Source organism: Diorhabda sublineata, chromosome 5, assembly GCF_026230105.1.
Source record: "Diorhabda sublineata isolate icDioSubl1.1 chromosome 5, icDioSubl1.1, whole genome shotgun sequence".
In the NCBI taxonomy this organism is placed as follows: domain Eukaryota; kingdom Metazoa; phylum Arthropoda; class Insecta; order Coleoptera; family Chrysomelidae; genus Diorhabda; species Diorhabda sublineata.
Genome location: NC_079478.1, coordinates 34,667,720 through 34,673,814, shown reverse-complemented (window position 1 = coordinate 34,673,814; position 6,095 = coordinate 34,667,720).

The window sequence follows — 6,095 nt, the reverse complement described above, 5'->3', positions numbered from 1 at the left end:
CATTATAAAATGGGTTTGAACGCTCAAACATATTTTGAATGGCGAATAACTCAAAAACTACGAAAAATTCGAAAAAAAATGTTAGGGCCAAAATTGTAGAGTTCAGAATTCTCCTTAAATTGATCGTAAGAATTTTTCCTAACCTCAAAATTTCCATTATATAATGGGTTTGAACGCTCAAACATATTTTGAATCGCGAATAACTCGAAAACTACGAAAAATTCGAAAAAAAGTGTTGGGACCAAAATTGTAGAGTTCAAAATTCTCGATAAATTGTTTCGTAAGAATTTTTCCTAACCTCAAAATTTCCATTATAAAATGGGTTTGAACGCTCAAACATATTTTGAATCGCGAATAACTCGAAAACTACGAAAAATTCGAAAAAAAGTGTTGGGACCAAAATTGTAGAGTTCAGAATTCTCCTTAAATTGTTTCGTAAGAATTTTTCCTAATCTCAAAATTTCCATTTATAAAATGGGTTCGAACGCTCAAACATATTTTGAATCGCGAATAACTCAAAAACTACGAAAAATTCGAAAAAAAATGTTACGGCCAAAATTGTAGAGTTCAGAATTCTCCTTAAATTGTTTCGTAAGAATTTTTCCTAACCTCAAAATTTCCATTATAAAATGGGTTCGAACGCTCAAACATATTTTGAATCGCGAATAACTCAAAAACTACGAAAAATTCGAAAAAAAATGTTACGGCCAAAATTGTAGAGTTCAGAATTCTCCTTAAATTGTTTCGTAAGAATTTTTCCTAACCTCAAAATTTCCATTATAAAATGGGTTTGAACGCTCAAACATATTTTGAATCGCGAATAACTCGAAAACTACGAAAAATTCGAAAAAAAATGTTACGGCCAAAATTGTGGAGTTCAGAATTCTCCTTAAATTGTTTCGTAAGAATTTTTCCTAACCTCAAAATTTCCATTATAAAATGGGTTTGAACGCTCAAACATATTTTGAATGGCGAATAACTCAAAAACTACGAAAAATTCGAAAAAAAATGTTAGGGCCAAAATTGTAGAGTTCAGAATTCTCCTTAAATTGATCGTAAGAATTTTTCCTAACCTCAAAATTTCCATTATATAATGGGTTTGAACGCTCAAACATATTTTGAATCGCGAATAACTCGAAAACTACGAAAAATTCGAAAAAAAGTGTTGGGACCAAAATTGTAGAGTTCAAAATTCTCGATAAATTGTTTCGTAAGAATTTTTCCTAACCTCAAAATTTCCATTATAAAATGGGTTTGAACGCTCAAACATATTTTGAATCGCGAATAACTCGAAAACTACGAAAAATTCGAAAAAAAGTGTTGGGACCAAAATTGTAGAGTTCAGAATTCTCCTTAAATTGTTTCGTAAGAATTTTTCCTAATCTCAAAATTTCCATTTATAAAATGGGTTCGAACGCTCAAACATATTTTGAATCGCGAATAACTCAAAAACTACGAAAAATTCGAAAAAAAATGTTACGGCCAAAATTGTAGAGTTCAGAATTCTCCTTAAATTGTTTCGTAAGAATTTTTCCTAACCTCAAAATTTCCATTATAAAATGGGTTTGAACGCTCAAACATATTTTGAATCGCGAATAACTCGAAAACTACGAAAAATTCGAAAAAAAATGTTACGGCCAAAATTGTGGAGTTCAGAATTCTCCTTAAATTGTTTCGTAAGAATTTTTCCTAACCTCAAAATTTCCATTTATAAAATGGGTTCGAACGCTCAAACATATTTTGAATCGCGAATAACTCAAAAACTACGAAAAATTCGAAAAAAAATGTTAGGGCCAAAATTGTAGAGTTCAGAATTCTCCTTAAATTGATCGTAAGAATTTTTCCTAACCTCAAAATTTCCATTATATAATGGGTTTGAACGCTCAAACATATTTTGAATCGCGAATAACTCGAAAACTACGAAAAATTCGAAAAAAAGTGTTGGGACCAAAATTGTAGAGTTCAAAATTCTCGATAAATTGTTTCGTAAGAATTTTTCCTAACCTCAAAATTTCCATTATAAAATGGGTTTGAACGCTCAAACATATTTTGAATCGCGAATAACTCGAAAACTACGAAAAATTCGAAAAAAAGTGTTGGGACCAAAATTGTAGAGTCCAAAATTCTCGATAAATTGTTTCGTAAGAATTTTTCCTAACCTCAAAATTTCCATTATAAAATGGGTTTGAACGCTCAAACATATTTTGAATGGCGAATAATTCGAAAACTACGAAAAATTCGAAAAAAAGTGTTGGGACCAAAATTGTAGAGTCCAAAATTCTCGATAAATTGTTTCGTAAGAATTTTTCCTAACCTCAAAATTTCCATTATAAAATAGGTTTGAACGCTCAAACATATTTTGAATCGGGAATAACTCGAAAACTACGTAGAATTCGAAAATGCCGAAGCACAAAATGAGAATCCACATTTTTGTGAAATAGAAACTATTAAGAAGTCTGTTAATATTGAAATATTAATCAACCGAGAACGAAGATAGTGTTCATGATCGCGTTTTTTAAAAATTAGTTCATTTGAAACCAAGAAGTAATTCATGCGTATTATATACATGAAAATATTATTAATAATAACACGAACGATAAATCTCTCGTTGGATTTGCTTGTTTAGATGGCGAGTGATGGAATATGTCCATTAAAACTTAAAGTACTTATGTGGCCAATATACCTCTTCATCTAGCAGGGCTTTTGAAAATTTCCCATGTCGAAAATTATGCTAGCTTACCCGAGTAGAAAATAAAGATCTTAGCCATAATGATGCATTTTGATTTTTTGAAAACGAAGTAGTTTTCCAGGAATTAGAGCAGTTTCCATACGCGCCCGGAAGGTAAATTGGTTTAAAATCGCGGACTTTCGGTGTTGAGAGAGATTTACTCAAAAATAGTGACTCTAACGAAAAAATTATTATAGATCTCTTTTGTAGAACATTTTGTGTTCTATATTTTTTGTTAGAGCAGTTTTTTTCGAAATCCTCTTAGTTTTCGAGTTATTTACGTTCCAAAATTTCGAAAACCCGTAATATTGTTAATTATTCAATAACCTAAAACCTTTGAGAGAATGTAGAAAATCAGAAGCGCCCAATTTAATTTCGGGTTTAATCCTATTTCACCTGCACTATAAGTTAATATTACTAAAAGGGACCACGCGTTCCTCGGGAGCGCAGCTAAGTTACTTTTTTAAAATTGCAAGCTTAATTATAAGTCACGCTGTTCTAATTTGTGACACCTTTGAGGTAAATGTACAGTTTTAATTTATAAATAATTACTCTTTCATTGAAGTTAATCCAATTAGTCTAGAATACGATGTTCCGTAATTGTTAAAATAATTTATAAAATGACTAAAGAACGTAGCATATCCGTTTCGGTATACTGCACTTTCTACAAATATTTTATATTTATAAAAATTAAACCAGTATTAAATATTTCTACAAAGTCCGTTATATCTATTACAAAGTTTTATTTGTAAATCTAGTGCAAATAAAAGCAACCACTAATAGTCCGGTCAAATTAGACCAAAAAATTAAAGTGAAGCTCCATAAACTCCCACCAAGCTGAAAATCGATAAAACTGTTTAAAATAATAATTAAAAATAAAATTTGAAAGTTCCCCATCATTCCCGTGTACGGAAAAAATTTTATTGAAGATTAAAGGTAAAAAAATGGGTTTTTCACGATTTTCACTAAAATGATGAGTTTTATCATAAAAATACCTCAGACAAAAATTGTAGATCATTGAATTATCTACAAAAAATGTATCAATACTTTTTTTCCTACGAGCCATCGTTTCTGCGATATAACGATTCAACAAGTTGTAATCGTCTTGATATTCATGAGTACGCCACGTATATATGCATCTTTAGAGTTGAAATATTTTTCTATCGAGAATATCAGGTAAAATGAAACCCAGTCCATTAAATATAGTATTAGTAATTAGTAATAAATGAAAAACTGTTTTCTTGAGCGCCAATTGGTAGTGAAAACACGTGTTTATCCTAACCTATATCGTGCTGAAGTTGTTACTGTTAATCGTGGTACGAAGACATCGGAAATCTGTGACAATACATGAAAATTGTCGTAAAACTTAAACTCGAAAGTCTTCTATTGTTGCAGCTAATAGAATAAGAAGAAGAAGCCAGTTCATAAGATGAAGAAGAAGAAAAAGGACAAGAAGAAGAAGAGCACGAAGAAGGATTTGAAAGTTACCACTCGGACGGTTAAATTTCACAACTTTTTCCAATTTAAATCGCTTTTATCTTTTCAATCTCTGATAATTTCCATTATTTTGCAATAGTTTCAAATTAAACATGTTCACAACAGATCCGTGGAATAGGCATATTGGGCAAACCACGTTAAAAAACGCGCAAAGTACACTACCACATAAATGGCGTGGAAACGTCTGTTTATCATGACATTACAACTTTTACAAATCATTATATCTCAGAAACGGTGGCTCGTAGGAAAAAAAGTATTGATACGTTTTTTGTAGATAATTTTATGATCTATGATTTTTGTCTGAATCATTTTTCTCATAAAACTTACCGTTCTGCTTAAAATCACGAAAAACTCATTTTTTTCACCTTTGATCTTCATTCAGAGTTGCAATGTCTGTTAGTATGTTGAAGCTCTGTTGTTGTTTGTTTCTTTCTGTTGAAGTTTTTTATTTCTTGATTTATTATGTCTTCCTATGCCTATTAGTATCTGTTCTTCCAGCCTATTAGTGTCTGCTTAAAGAATGTTGAAGTTTTGTTTTTGTTTGTTACTTTCTGTTAAAGTTCCGTTACTTTTTCCTCGATTCTGATGTATTTCTATGCCTTCTGGCATCTAGTCTTCTTGCCTATTGGTGCCTGACAAATAACTTGTCTTGGCTCGAACAGCGATTCTTAATTGGGGATCCTTGTGTACCAAACTATTGTATAATATCTAGTAATGCTATTTCTCCAAGAAGGAAATTAGTAGCTCCAAATTCGACCATTCTTTTATTCTATTTCTCGTTTTCATAGTTTTTTTCTGGCACTAATTCCATTCTACACTTCCTCTAAAATAGTTTCCACCACAAAATGTATCTGGATGATTCTAATGCGAACGATTTTTGGTCAGAAGGTCCATTACATTAACTACCAGACGACGATGTCCAAAAGGAAATGGTGGGGTGCATTATTTATTACCAGAAAACAGAATATTTGTTGCTGCTAAGGAATTAGTCAGATACCCAGCGAATTTTAAATTATTTCATCGGATACATAATGTCGAAAAGACGGATGCAATTTGTCCGAAATAGTTATAAGACAATTACCAATCGAGTAAATTAAGTGTCTACACATTAATTAGATTTGGATAATTAAAAAAAATTCAATAATATCTTATTGGGATGAATGCAAATTCGAAGAACATTAAGATTAAGATATAAGTGATAATAATTGTTCGTGATGAAACGTAACCAAATCTTTTGTTTGCAATTTTTAGCGATTCATGATTACCCATTGTTATTTTGTTTATTTAATAGATTTTTTTACGTATTGTTTACAGAGGTTTTTGAAATATTAATTATTGCATACCATTTCGAAAAAAAAAAAACGTTATACAACTCTCTCGTATAAAAAGCTTCAATAATTTCACGAGAGAAATAATAGTCCAGGAGATATCGATACAAAAAGCGCGGCAACTCGTGCATGCAGATTTTTTTCTGTTAAATGGGTTGAAAATTGCGTAGATGGCGCTACTAGTATTCAAACCACATGATTTTCAGTTAACAATAACGTCCAAAAGACACAGACAGATGTCATACTATGGATAAAGAAGAATTTCGTGTTAATACAGGACAAAAAAGGACTATTGCAACCAAAGCTTTGCTTCAAAAATAGTTTGCAAGTTTGAACGAGACGAAATCACGCTTGAAATAGCTCAAACCTAAAAATATACGAAAGCTCTGTTCAATCGTTCAACCATAAGTGTTTTACTAAGTTTAAACGAGGCAAAATAAGCAACGACAACGCTCCCTAGCGAGTGTTATGGATAAAAACATAAAAAAAGTGCGCGAAATAGATTAGATGGCGCTACTAGTATTCAAACCACATGATTTTCA